General features: G+C 38.8%; 1 protein-coding gene across 3 annotated transcripts in view; it reads left to right on the forward strand.

The window, feature by feature from the left end:
- Positions 1-13,807, forward strand: part of RAB3C (RAB3C, member RAS oncogene family) — a 127,343-nt gene that overhangs the window by 70,949 nt on the left and 42,587 nt on the right. The window lies entirely within an intron of this gene.

A 13,807-nucleotide genomic window follows, 5' to 3' on the forward strand; every position in this document is an offset into this window, starting at 1 on the left:
AGTGTAAGAAGGACTAAGGCTAGGGGCAAAATAGATACTTTTTCTAAAAAAGAAATTTTCTTGTTTTAAAGTGCTACAAAGACATTTGTGAAAAAGTGGAACCAATTTGTTTTAAAATATTTAAAATAAATATTTAAATAAAGCTCTGTATTCTAGGCCAGTTTACTTAGCCATTTTTCACACACTGTTTGCTATGGAATTCCTGTTGTAGTAGATTGCATATGTGAAACCTAATTCTCTGAGATGACATCTTTTCCCTCAAAGGTCTGTCATCAAACTTCATCTCACAAATGCTAAATTGGTGCCAGCTGAAACAACCTACATGCTTTCCAGTTTTACAGACTCACTCCAATGTCTTCCATGATGTTTCTCCCACCATATCCAAAAAGACTATCCCCACATTTCAAACTCAAGAGCAGGGCATATCTCTGGATATTTGAGGAGCAGCATATACTGCAAATGAGTCTTCCTAAAAAAAGAAAAAGAAGGATTTACGATAGAAAGGAAGGAAAATGTTGCAAATAGATTCATTTATGTTTTTTACAGTTCTATAATTTTCAGCAGATCACTCATGACAGACCAGCAAAAAATATTCAGTGTCATCCAAAGTATTTCATAGCATCGTAGAATCACAGAATATGCTGCGTTGGAAGGCATCCACAAGGATTATCAAGTCCAGCTCCCAGCCCTGCATAGGACTATATTCAAGAGTCACACCGTGTGCCTGAGGGTATTGTCCAAACACTTCTTGAACTCTGTCAGGCTTGGAGCTGTGACCACTGCACTGGGGAGCCTGTTCCAGCACCCAACCACCCTCTGGGTGAAAAACTTCTTCCTGATATCCAACCTAAACCTCCCCCAGTTTAGTTTCATCCTATTCCCTCAGGTCCTGTCACTGGTTACCAGAGTGATCAGTACTTGCCCCTCCACTTGCCTCTTAAGGATGCTGAAGACTGCAATGAGACCTCCCCTCAGTCTCCTCTGCTCCAGACCGAGCAGACCAAGTGACCTCAGCCACTCCTCATAAAGCTTCCCTTCCAGACCTTCCAGCATCCTCATGGCCCTTCTTTGGATGCTCTTTAGTAGCTTAATGTCTTTTTTACATTTTTTACATTACACAATATTCAAGGTGAGGCCGCACTAGAGCAGGACAATCAGGCTGCAGAGCACAGCAGGACAATCACCTCCCTCAACCAGCTGGTGATACTTTGCCTGATGGCCCCCAGACACGGCTGGCCCTCCTGGCTGCCAGGGTATATTGCTGACTCAAGAGGTTTGGATGTGCCAGAAAGTAATGTATTAGTCTCTTATCACTGATATTGCCAATATGTGGCTTTAGGAAAACTCTCAGTAGAAAAAAGACAATCGTATGGCTGCTCTTCTAAAGACTTTTCCTGATAACATTAGATGTTAGGATTAAGCAGCATAGTAGCCTGAACAACATTGCTTTCATGGAGATACTTTCTTATTTTTTTTTCTACTAATCCTTAAATTTAAATATGCATATTACCCATAGGAACTTATGCAAATCCTTATAGAAGTGGAGTTTTTGTTTTGAACATAGTAAATCTTTGACTTAAAAGTTAAAACCTCATCAGAAAGTGTTTTCCATCCAAAAACTAATTGATGCATTATAGCAGTTAATCAGGAGAGACAGCTGGTAATTTTTCATGGCATTTTTCATTCTTTCCTGTCTTTATGTCCTTAAACCATAGAAAGAGACACTCTTATGGAACAGAAATTTTCCTTATGTGGTTCTTGGTTCTTACACTTGCTCCTTTCATTCATTTTTGGGGGGGACTTAGGGCTTCTGCTGAAGGTCCTACACCCCTCCCTTGAACCTCCTTCACTGTAGATATGGCACTTTCTTAGGTTGTAAGCAGCCAGCTAGTATCAGGGTGTCCACTCAACTGCCTTCAGCTACATCAAACCATATTAATGCTGCCAGTGATAAGTCTAATAAGAAAAAGGAATAAATACTGTCTGCACAAAATTCTCTCACGGTGCTCCATGTCTTTCTTATCCCTCAAATATGAGATAGGGCAGTACAGTCATTAAGTTGCTAACATGCACCCAGGTCCTGCTCAGTCACTGGTTGGTGAATGCAGCTCAGTGATCCTCAGGGGATCTAGCCTCGGTAATATGCTTCAGAAACTCACTAGCAAGATTAAGTCACTTTTGACTTCCACTGGACCTGGTTGGCCTAGTGAGTGGCTTAAATTAATTGTCTTTTTTTTTATTCCTTATTTCAGCTGACATGGTAGTTGGTTAGGACAGCTGTTTGCCATGACTAGACATAAGTTATTAGCATCATACATTGCAGCTTCCCTGTGAGCACCAGCTGCAGACTGGCAACTATATCATGAGTGTGGCTGCATCTCCTCTACAGCTCCTACCCCTGCAGCTAAGGGCTGAAGTTCTGGGGGTCAATTTCTTCTCTTCTTATTAGAACTGGTCAGTAATAAGGAAGGCTGCATCATTCCTTTCCTAGGACCTTTTTCCTCAGTCATAAAAATGTGACAGTCTGTCTGATGTGAAGCAACCAAAATCTTTTATCTGGGAAAACATGAAAAACTAGCAAATCATGCCTGGCTGCCACCTACATTTGGCAAGAACTATTCCCATAAACTCATTTTGTTGGACTGAAGATTTCACAGTGGAGTTTCATTGCAGAGCTGATGAGGCAACATAACTACTCAGCCATTCAGAGAACTGATGTTTATGGGCGCTGAGAGGAATGGAGCTGCACACCACAAAGAGTTCAGTTTTGGTATTTGTCCACCAATCCTTTTCAGTCTTCCCCTTTTTATTCATATTCTCTTGTAAACAGCACCTGCTGTTTTTCTTTAGTTAACCACAGTTCCCAGGATCATCCTAAACCAGTGCCTTGACTTCACACATTCACCTTACATCATGTGGTGGCTGTGTTCAGCCATGAGAGAAAAACACATGCTGTCATGCAGATTGTTCAAAGTGGTTTTCCACTTTGAGAAACACAACATTTTCAAAGCACTTAGCCAAGATCAGTCCTCCGTTTTGATTCCAATTAACTAAATGCAGATGCAGAGTGACTCAACTTGTTCCCACATTGTTTAAAAAAGGAGGAATCTTCCAATCTGTACCACATCCTGCTCTTCAGCACTGAGGGTTACGCTGAGGTACATAAAAGCAAACCAGGTGATGAGATTAACGTCTAAGTGCTGCTGTGCTGAACTGCTATCCACTAATTAGACTATACTAATACTATACTCTTAATGAGATTTTCAGTTTTGTCTGTTTTTTCCTGTGATAACTCATTTATTTTTCAAAAAGTAAATTGGAAAATGCCTCTGACAGGCTACTGGTCAGCTACTGGAGTTAATTAGAAAGATAAACTTTGAGTTGGTAATATATAACTGTATGCTAAAGTAGGTATAAGAAAGACTGAGTCCAATATTTAGCTAGTGTGTCTTATTTTATAGATAGACACAGTCAGTAGTAAAAGAGATTAAACCTAGCATGTTATAATCAACGGACAATGTTTATTTTTGTAGTAATAAATGTCATAAAATCTTGTGTCAATAATAGTTTTTATTGTCTGAACAGTAACTAGTATAGTCCTTTTATCTCCCTGTAAAATCTATGTTGATAGAGTTACACTGTTGCTCAGTATTCCCAAATGAAAGCTGTCAGCCAACAACGTGAGTCCAGTTAGTGACTTAGTAATGTCTCTAAACAGTTTGCACTCTCAGTTCAAGCTGCAGATTATTTACTTTTGTCAGTACTCTAATACTCTGAATCTGTTATGCTTAACTTCAGGGGAATATCATGGTACCTGTTGGACCTTGAGATGGAGCTGTTGAACCTTGCTGTTGGAGCTGTTCCTTTGAGTATTTCACTTTTGCAGATATCTTCTGTGGGTTGGGATGTATCTGAGTAGCACTAAGGGCTGCAGTTTTAGTCATGCAGTTTGGATGATTTTTGTTCAGAAGTTCAACAAAACTAAGACTGTGTGAGTCAGCAGCAAAGCAGTGTACAGTCTCATGGACAGTATGAAGTATAAGACCCTCTCCCTCATGAACTTTCTCACCTCTGTTCCCCTCTTACCTCCTTTCTTATACACCTGATGCCATGGTTTGAGTTTCTAGCATTGAAAGTTTTGCAACTGTCATAGTAGTTTTGCAACTCACATATTAGCTATGTGACATACAAGCTGTACGTGGGTGAGTACAAAAGGTTTTACTCAAATTCATTCCTCTGATCAAGCAGGAAAAGTGCCATCAGTGTTCTTATATTGAAACATGAACTGCAAAGTGACAAGGCAATGTAACCCAGTAGTAGTGATTATTTTCAAAGCATAACTTAATGATATTTAGGTCTGACCTGCAAGTGAAGCAACCTTTAGGATTTCTTGCATCAGAATATTGCAAGGCTTTAACCATTAAACTAGGACATTTGTAGTGAATGCTTAATAATGAATGTTTTCATTTTTTTCTATTTTTTTAAGTCTATTTTTTTCCAATGCCATTTTTTCTTTTGTGCTATACTAATCATAAAATTCTGTTAAGAAAATAAAGCTTTAATTGTAACCACAATGCTGCCAAGAATCCCTAGAAGAAATTGTCTGTTCCCTTAGTGTCAGGTGACAGTGTGTTAAAGACAAATAAAAATTTCTGATTTTGTAGGTTTGTGAATACAGAGTTATTATAAATAAGTAACAAGAAGGGAAAATGTCTTTTTAATCCAAATTAGAGGTTTTTAACTTCCAGCATTCACTCGTATTTCCCACAATACAAGCAGCATTAGAGCCTTTATCTTTCTGGAGAATAAGTAGGACAGAGAAACCTGCCTGCTACTTGGGTCAAGTTTTTGTGTATTTATTAAATACATGTTAGTGAAAAACATACTTCAACAGTACTGAATTTCTTCAGACATTGTGAGATACTCTTGCAGAACTGACAATGAAAGCAGTGCACCTTGGAGGCCACCAGCTGCTGATAAAACATCCCAGAGGGACCAGAAGAAGGACTGTCTTTCTACTTTAATCCTTCTCTGTGCTGGCCACCAAGCAACAGGGCATTGTGGTGGCTGAATATTTTACTGTTGCCTTTGGGGTATAATGCAGCACTGCACAGAAAGATGCAAGCTAGCTGAGATGGCCCAATGAGATTCTGGGATAACACTGTTTCCAATATGTAAGTTAAATTGCATCACCCAAACTTGGATATCACTGTGCAGTGCTCAGTTCTGCAATACAGACTTTGAATACAAGTTATTTCTGCAAAGTTATTGCAGTTCTATCTGAGATTAAAACCAGCATAAGTTGCTTTAGCAGTTTAGGAGTGACCATCATAAGGGGTCAAACAGTGACAGCTCAGTAGTTACGTGTGACAAGTATTTAATCACTACATCATTGCTTCAGAAGAGATTGTGAACTATGGTTTTATTGGAGATGGGGAGAGGGAAGTAGAAGGCAGTGATCTGTGCATAAGTCCTGGAAACAGCAAGCAAAGTGTGGAAACATACATACTGCTACATAGCAGGTTAGTTCTAACTCTACCAAGGGCACTAGGGACCTCAGTCTATCCTTTCCTCTTTCTTGATACCATTGGAATTTTAAAAAAATGAAGCTAAAAGTTGATTCTCACATGAAATCAAGAGAAGAGTTGTAGCTGTCCAATGTTCACACCAGGGAGGCTCTCATAAGGTCTCCACTTCCCTCCACTTGTAGCAAACATGCTCTGCCATAAGTTCGCATCCTGAGGAACTCCAAGGGGAAGAATAAATCAGTGTTTTTTTAGCTTAAATTGCATCCTGTATAAATCTCTATTTACAGTGCTTTGTTCGCACAGGTGAAAGGAAAAGTGTTATATCAATTAAAAAACAATTCACAGTGAATGGCTCCCTTGGAAAACCATAATACTGACAAAACTGGTTTCAGGCCCAGTTTGACAGACAAATCTGCATGAAGTTTCCAATTTTTCCATATCTGCATGAAATCCCTAGTTTTGTTTTTAAAATGTGCCTTTCAGACATACACTAAACAAGAAAACTAGCATCTGTCATGTGAGGTGGTTGTTTTTCCTGTTATTCCTGGAGGGAAAAACTCTTTAGCAAATCCACATTAATTGAACACATGAAATTCACACTTAGATATGTGTGTACATTAGCAGAGGCAAAGTGTACTAAAGTAAGCAAAAAATAAAGAAAAAACAGCCAAAGTAAATTCTGTTTCAAAACAATTCTGAAGAAAGAACAAGACTCTAGCAGTTTCTTTTGCTGGTCAGTGAGAGGAGCCTGTGTATTACAGCTCACTTGCTACAAGCAAGGAAGTAACAAAGCTGAGTGTTACAGCTTCAAAATATGAACCAGCCAGAATGGATGGGAACACAAACCTTCCTTTGATGTAATATTTAGCATCCGTCCTTTCAGTATAACAGAGCTGAATGTTACAGCCTCTGGGAGAAAGGAAGAGAACAAAATATGAACCAGTCAGAATGGATGGGAATGCAAACCTTCCTTTGATGTAATATTTACAATCAGTCCTTTCAGTTTTGGTTGCTGGGAGAGAATCAGCAAACACATCATTAAGACCCAAAGACAAGTCATGCACAAGAAACCTGCATCTGCAATTAAAAGAAAAAAAGAAACACATAGATTAAAAATATATATGTAAGCTGTGGAAAAGTTGAAAGAAATAATAAGTATCAATTTTGTATTTTATCTTTAGATTCCCAAATTGAAATTAGCCATTTTAACTTCTCTCCTTATTTAGTACAGCCTTTTTAGTCTACATATTTTCTGAAATTTTAAAGCACAAATGCTTAACACTTTGCATAGCAGTTGTCTTTCTGAGCAGATTTAAAGACATTTCCTTCACAGATCAAGGAAAATCAATATTGGTAGTTCATCTTAAATACAAACATTTATTAATTTTTTATAATCTTCAGAGAATTTTGTTATCTATGTGCGTATTTGGTGAGTAGATCACAAAAAATACAATAGTAACTAAGAATTATTAGGAAATGTTCCCCTAAGCTGAAAATTCATACAATATCTGTTAGGAGAGATCTATATTCTGAAAGTCATGGGTGTTTAAAATGACTTTTCAGTCTCCATGGAAACTCTTCACTAGGTTAGTTACTGCAATCACAACTTATATAAACAAAAGAACAAAAGCATGGGTACTATGGCTAGAGGGAAAGTCTGGGTTTATGTGAGGTTTTTAAAGGCCTTTTTGTACTGGCTGCTGTAGTAAACCAGTCTTCCAGAGCCAGTGTGCTACTAAGAAAACAAAAACTATTATTTTCCTCACATTTAAGTTAAGGTTTTAAAATTTTGCCTTCCCAAAGGAGAGAACTCCCAGGGCCCATATTTTCAAGGAGTTTGGGATATGTTACAAGCTCTTTTATGAGACTGTCTAAACTGCAAGCTTTGAGTTAAAGCTTAATTTGTTTTAATTCCAGTTCTATTCTTAAAAAATTTTCTCCCAATAAAGTCACACAACAAAAATCCAGTCAGAGCTTACAAGTGCTGTTTTGTCAGCTTTATGTGAAATGTCCCAGGAGGCAGAAGGGAACTGTGGGAGGGGGTGACAAAATTGTCATTCTCTTTAGGATACTAAAAAGTGCTGCTGATCCACTTAGCACAGGGAGTGCAGGCAGAGAGAATGAATGGTCTGAGGAACTGTCTCCATTTTGGAGAAGGTGGCAAAATTTCAAATGAACAGAAAGGAAGCTTTTAAAGGAGGCATCTGAAAAAGGTAATAGGTCCTCCAAGTCAGCCAAGGAGAAGCAAAGATGTTTGTCAAGAGTGGCAGTTATGTTGAAGAGTAGTTATATTCTAGTAGTGAAGGACTGCAATGTGATTAGACATCCTTCAGAGCTTTCCTCAAGCCAGCTTCTGCAGTAGGTAAAGGGCAAAAGCTCTTGCTGAGGAACACGGCACTCGCAGTGGAATGGGAATCACAGGACTGTGGGAGATATCTCAGGGACCTGCAGGAACCAGAAAATGCCATTAATCAGAGGGAGCTGAGTGAGAGCTATAGAATAGGGCAGCTTAGATCATACCCCACATCTTGAGCACCTGTCTTTAGCCTGTGATAGGGTTGAAACAGGTGGGCTCACACACCAAAATCACTGGGGAATGGCTGCTGGAAACTTGTCTTTATTAGGTATTTATGTTATTTATCTTTATTTAATTCATACTTCCTCTCATGTTGATTTCTCTCCTTAGTCTCTACTGCATCACCTTAAAAATAATTTCTCACTACTTTCTGGCTGTCTTCCATATCCTCTGTTTCTCTTGGTGTTCTTAGTTTTTCTCCTGAGTCCAGAACATAGAATCATAGAATCAGCCGGTTTGGAAGGGACCTCTGGGATCATCAAGTCCAACCTTTGATCCACTACTGCCACGGTTACTAGATCATGGCACTAAGTGTCACATCCAGTTTCATCTTAAAAACCTCCAGGGACAGAGAATCCACCACTTCCCTGGGTAGCCCATTCCAATGTCTGATTACCCTCTCTGTGAAGAATTTCTTCCTAATATCTAAACTAAAGCTCCCCTGGCACAGCTTAAGACCATGCCCTCTTGTCTTGCTGATAGTTGCCTGGGAGAAGAGACCAACTCCCACCCAGCTACAACCTCCTTTCAGGGAATTGTAGAGAGTGATGAGGTCTCCCCTGAGTCTCCTCTTCTCCAGGATAAACAACCCCAGCTCCCTCAGCCTCTCCTCATAGGACTTGTGTTCCAGTCCCTTCACCAGCCTCGTTGCTCTTCTCAGGACCTGCTCCAGCACTTCAATATCCTTCCTGAACTGAGGGGCCCAGAACTGGACACAGTACTCCAGGTGTGACCTCACCAGCGCTGAGTACAGGGCAAGAATCACTTCCCTGGTCCTGCTGGCCACACTGTTCCTGACACAGGCCAGGATGCCATTGGCCTTCTTGGCCACCTGGGCACACTGCTGGCTCATGTTCAGCTTCCTGTCAATCCAAACTCCCAGCTCCCTCTCTGCCTGGCTGCTCTCCAGCCACTCTGTGCCCAGCCTGTAGCTCTGCATGGGGTTGTTGTGGCCAAAGTACAGGACCCAGCAGTTGGCCTTGTTGAACCTCATCTTTTGGAATCCAACATTCCAACATCATCATCTTCTTGGGAATCCACTTCCAAAAACTGGGTTTATCCCCTCCTCACTTATCTGGTGAAAGACTTCCTGGGAAGGTACAAAGGAGGAAGGAAAAAGGCTTTTGTTAGCAAGAAGGACAACACTGCAGACTGAGAACTTTATAAAGTAGAAGGAAGTTTGTAAAATATATTTAAACAAGTCTTGGAATTGTTCTGTTTTCACTTCGGGTCTAAAAGAGCCCACTCATGAACACGTGTATTACTGAAAAGTCTCTGACACAGATATTTTGCATTTCAGTCTGAATTTTTATAATAAATTGTTAAAATTGACTTTTCTGACTTCAAAAGTTATCTTGAAAACAATGCAGCAAAAGACCAAACAAGGGTGAATCAATATTGATCTGGTATATTCATACCACAAAGCTGAAACTGATGATGACTGTCTTTTCTCCACAAAATCATTTCATGAGCAGTAGTAGCTAGCATGCATTTTCAAAGCACACTCAACTCCAAACAGCAGACAACTGTGTTATCCCAGAAGTGCAAGGATGGCTTAGACTTTTATGGGCAGCTCTCTGCTATAACAACATTATCAGCTTTTCTCCCTGAGCATGAATGATAACCCACACTGCTTTCTGAAGGAAGAGTTCAAGTACTAGAGTTCATCTCATGAGTTACTGAAAGGTGATGAAAGCAAAGGCTTATGTTAAATAGCGGGTAGGTTAATGCAGTTTGTAATTCCATGAGATGTGCAAAGTGAGCACAGCTGGACACTTCCTCCTGTGGTCCTCTGACCCATTATCCTATACAGAGGAGATGTTTGAGTTTGCTTTTATGGCTTCTAACCTAAAGCTCCCTCATATGCAGCCAACTTATTCCCCTGCCACACACAGACCTTGCTGGCTTCTGGTGCCTAGCCAGCCAGGCAGAACTGGGGTAGTGTTCTGAAGTGTAAAGTTGTACTGTATGCACATGTTGGATCAAAATGTTGTAACATCCCACAGACTGCATGGGTCCCTGTCACAGCTTTATTTCCTGCAGGTGGTTTTTGCCTTTGTAAAGGCAAAGGTCTTCTAATGTGCAGCAGACTCACCAAAATGCAATATATTGAAACCGAGTTCTAGATTTCATTTTCTTTAATAAAGATATTGGAGGAAAATAATAAAAATTAAGCTTTACAAGCTGCAAGACTTGTCAAGGCAAATTAAAATGTAGGCTCCTTCTTAGTAGAATACTCGAATATTTGTCTTGTTTTCATGCTGTATGTACACATCTAATATGTTTCTATGTTTCCTACACTTATTCGCCCTGCTAATAGTCCAGTGCAGTCAACACTGATCTCTCCTAGACTTGGATTGAGTTGGATTAAAGGTCTTGATTTCAATTTTGTGAAAAAGAATTTTTTTTCCCAGCAGTAAAAGCCATAAAGAGGTGAATTTTGATAACTATTTTTAATATTTGAATATATTGAAGCTTTTTTTCTTATGGATTACTAATATTACTGTTAATTAAAAACTCCCAGAAAAGAAGCACTCCTTTCTTCTATGGTAAGATTTGAACATAAAAACAAACTCAGTACATTCTGCATGAGAATCTTGAGAAGGGAAGTGCTCAGAAACACAAGTGTTTTGATTCATTTTTCAGCATTAATAAGTCAATCAGTCAATACAGATTTCATTACCTTCATTTTTATTGTATTGCTTTCTGGAGCTTTTTGTTTATGCTGAAGGCACTATCATACTTTCCCAGGTAGTTTTAATTGAAAACTATTGATTCATTGCATTGGATGCTCTCCTTTTTGATTTTTTTCCTTTTAACAGCCATGACCAGTTCCATACACATAAGAACCTGCTGTTCTTAGAGAATTTCTATAAAGACTGTATACATACCTTATCATGAAGTACATCGTTTGCTTCTGAGCCTTAGCAATGAAGTCTGCTGGGAATGTCTTCCCATTTTGATAAGGATTTAAATGGTGGGGAGGCAAGGGTGAGGTGGGGGCAAGCAAAACACATGAAGAAAATGAGATGGAATCTTTGTTGTTTTATCAAGACAAATTATTTTGTTGTGTTTTTCTGCTTGATCTCTGCTCACATAAAGATGTAAATCAAGTTATTTAGTGGATGTGAATTGTTTGTTTGGGCTTTGGCTTTTGGGAAGGTGACTATATAATAAAGAAGAAAAAAGTATGGATGCAAAATAAGAGGCCCAAATAAAATGGTAAAAAGAACAGGGCAGGGGTAGGGTGAGAGATATGTTAATAGTGTGAGTAGGGAGAACTGTTCTTAAGAAGGATAGGAAAAAATGGTAAGAATCACTTTTTTGAAGAAAAAGAAATGAGAAATAAAGTGGTTCTGATGGGTTTTCATCAAGTCAGCAGCATTGTCTTTTCTATTCCAGCCATTTTCCATTTTTGGGAACTCCCCACATCCCCACTGAAGTCTGACAAACAGTTCATATTTTTGTGCTAGCTCACCATGATGGGAGAGGGCAGTGTTGCTCAGCCTGCTGGCCAGGGACAATTTAAAGCCAGAGAAGGCTGTATTTAGAAGCCACAAGATTTTTTTCTGCTCAGCCAAGGTATATGCCAAGGCTGGCCAAGATTCCTGGATTTACCAGCATTCTTGATGCCATCTTTAGAGCTTTAGACCTCCATGGAGTGGGTTTCAAGGATGTAAGCCTATCAACTTTTAGACAAATTCCAGACAAATTATAAGGCAAAATGGAATGTTCACAGAAAAGATTATGTAAAAATGTATGCCTCCCGACATATGTAAAACTGTGGAGATGAAAAAGGAAAACAAAATACAGTGGAGCTGAGCTTGTTTCTTCCTCCCGACATTAATTGCTTGGCAGCAGCAATGAATATCCATTTCTTTAACCCCAATAATATGTAATCATGTATCTGTAACTTTGTGAACAGGTGGCAAATGTATTATAAACTGGAAACATAACAAACAGCAGAAAGTCTACTGAGCAAAAAAAATCCAGCATTTGGTGTCTTACACACATTAAAGAAGACAGAGACACTGGGTTTTAAAGCATCTAAAAAAACTTCAACCAGCATGTTACTTCTCATGGTGATCAAAAGGACATGTCCACTGCATTCCTTCAACAAACTTAAGACTTGTAGGTCAGCATTAATATTGTGGAATATTTTGGCTATACCTTGCTGTTGCAAATAGGTGTTATAGATCACTCAAAGAATGCATCTAGAGTGCTTTATTGTTATTTTTAAATATGTATGACTGTTAAAGAAGTACTTGGAAGATTACCAGTAAAAACCCATATTTCCATATCCGCAATTGAAGAATTGGGTTTCATCTCTTCAGCTTAAGCAACTCTGCTGTTGATGTGTAGCCTGTCCGGTATCGCTTTTCTCTCATACATTTCAATCTGATTTTTGTGATGCTGATCTGTACTGAGCAATGAGATAAAAAAAAAAAAAAAGAAAAAAATCTAGGGAAGAAGGTGCTTAGAAATATGAAGGTATTAACTTGAAAAAGATTTCTGTTTTACATAAAGTGCAGTCTGTGATGATACATTGTTGACAGATGTCCTAGACAGATTTAATCAGAATAATGGAAGGATATGAGAATGAGTGCTGTAAAATACAGTGCTTATACTTATATGTCAATACATAACAGGAAAAGCAGACAATTGAACTTTGGGAACATTATGAACTGCAAAGAAATTATAACGTAATTGTTGACACTTTGTCCATAGGAATGATTTTTATGATGGATTTTTAAACTCTGTTATAAGAGTGTCAATAATTATCTGGTCTGAAACCAGTATACACTGAAGAAGGACCTAGAAATAAATGGTCTTATAATAATTTTAAGATACGCTGTGCCAGATACATGCCCAGTGTTTTAAAGACAAGTAGGTCCCTGTATACAGGTAGGGAGCATATCCTATCAGACTGGCAGCTGGATACATCATTGGGCTGGGCAAGTCCTGATTCTGTGACCAAGCTTAAAAAAAAAATCTGTCAGTCTGAGCATATTCTTTTTATCTCCAAAAGAATATTATTACCAAAGTGAGATCTGAAGGTGGGAGTGGGGGTTGGAGGTGAGGTGAAATATCAGAGTGAAGTAAAGATTTTGTTCTCTCTTAAAACTGGAAACACTTTGTGGTGAAAGGGACTGTGTGGCTTGCCAAGGGCTCCATTTTGTTTTGTTTCCATAGCTTGAGGTTCTGAATTACTTTTACACCTTTTTTTGGCGTTTTAAATGTTTTCAGACCTTTAACTTAAGACAAAAAAATGCATCTGTTCTCCCTGGAAATTACTAAAAAATGTATAGCTTCAGAAAATATGACATATGCAATGACCTAAGAGTGGTTCTAAAGATCGTTAGTTACGGTGATGTGAAGTAATTGTATGTTAGGAATGCAGTCCAATTATATTTTTACAGTATCACCTTATATAGTTTGTAACTATTTTCTTCCATCATAGGTTCAGTTGAATTTCAGTTGGTGAGTTTTTTTGCTTTCCTTTCTTTCTGCTTTTTCCCTTAGTTGGAAAGCTTGGGCTTTCCAGGATGATAAAGGAAAAGAGAATAAATACACCCAAAATTGTTCAGACCAGATGATAGTTGGTATATGCACCAGTCAAGCAACCTGACTGCTTCTGGGATTTGATGTCACGTCTCTGTGTGATGCTGCATTGCACTGTATAATTTAGACATCCAGACTACCT

This window comes from Lepidothrix coronata, unplaced genomic scaffold (genome assembly GCF_001604755.1).
Source record: "Lepidothrix coronata isolate B3197 unplaced genomic scaffold, Lepidothrix_coronata-1.0 Scaffold31, whole genome shotgun sequence".
Lineage (NCBI taxonomy): Eukaryota > Metazoa > Chordata > Aves > Passeriformes > Pipridae > Lepidothrix > Lepidothrix coronata.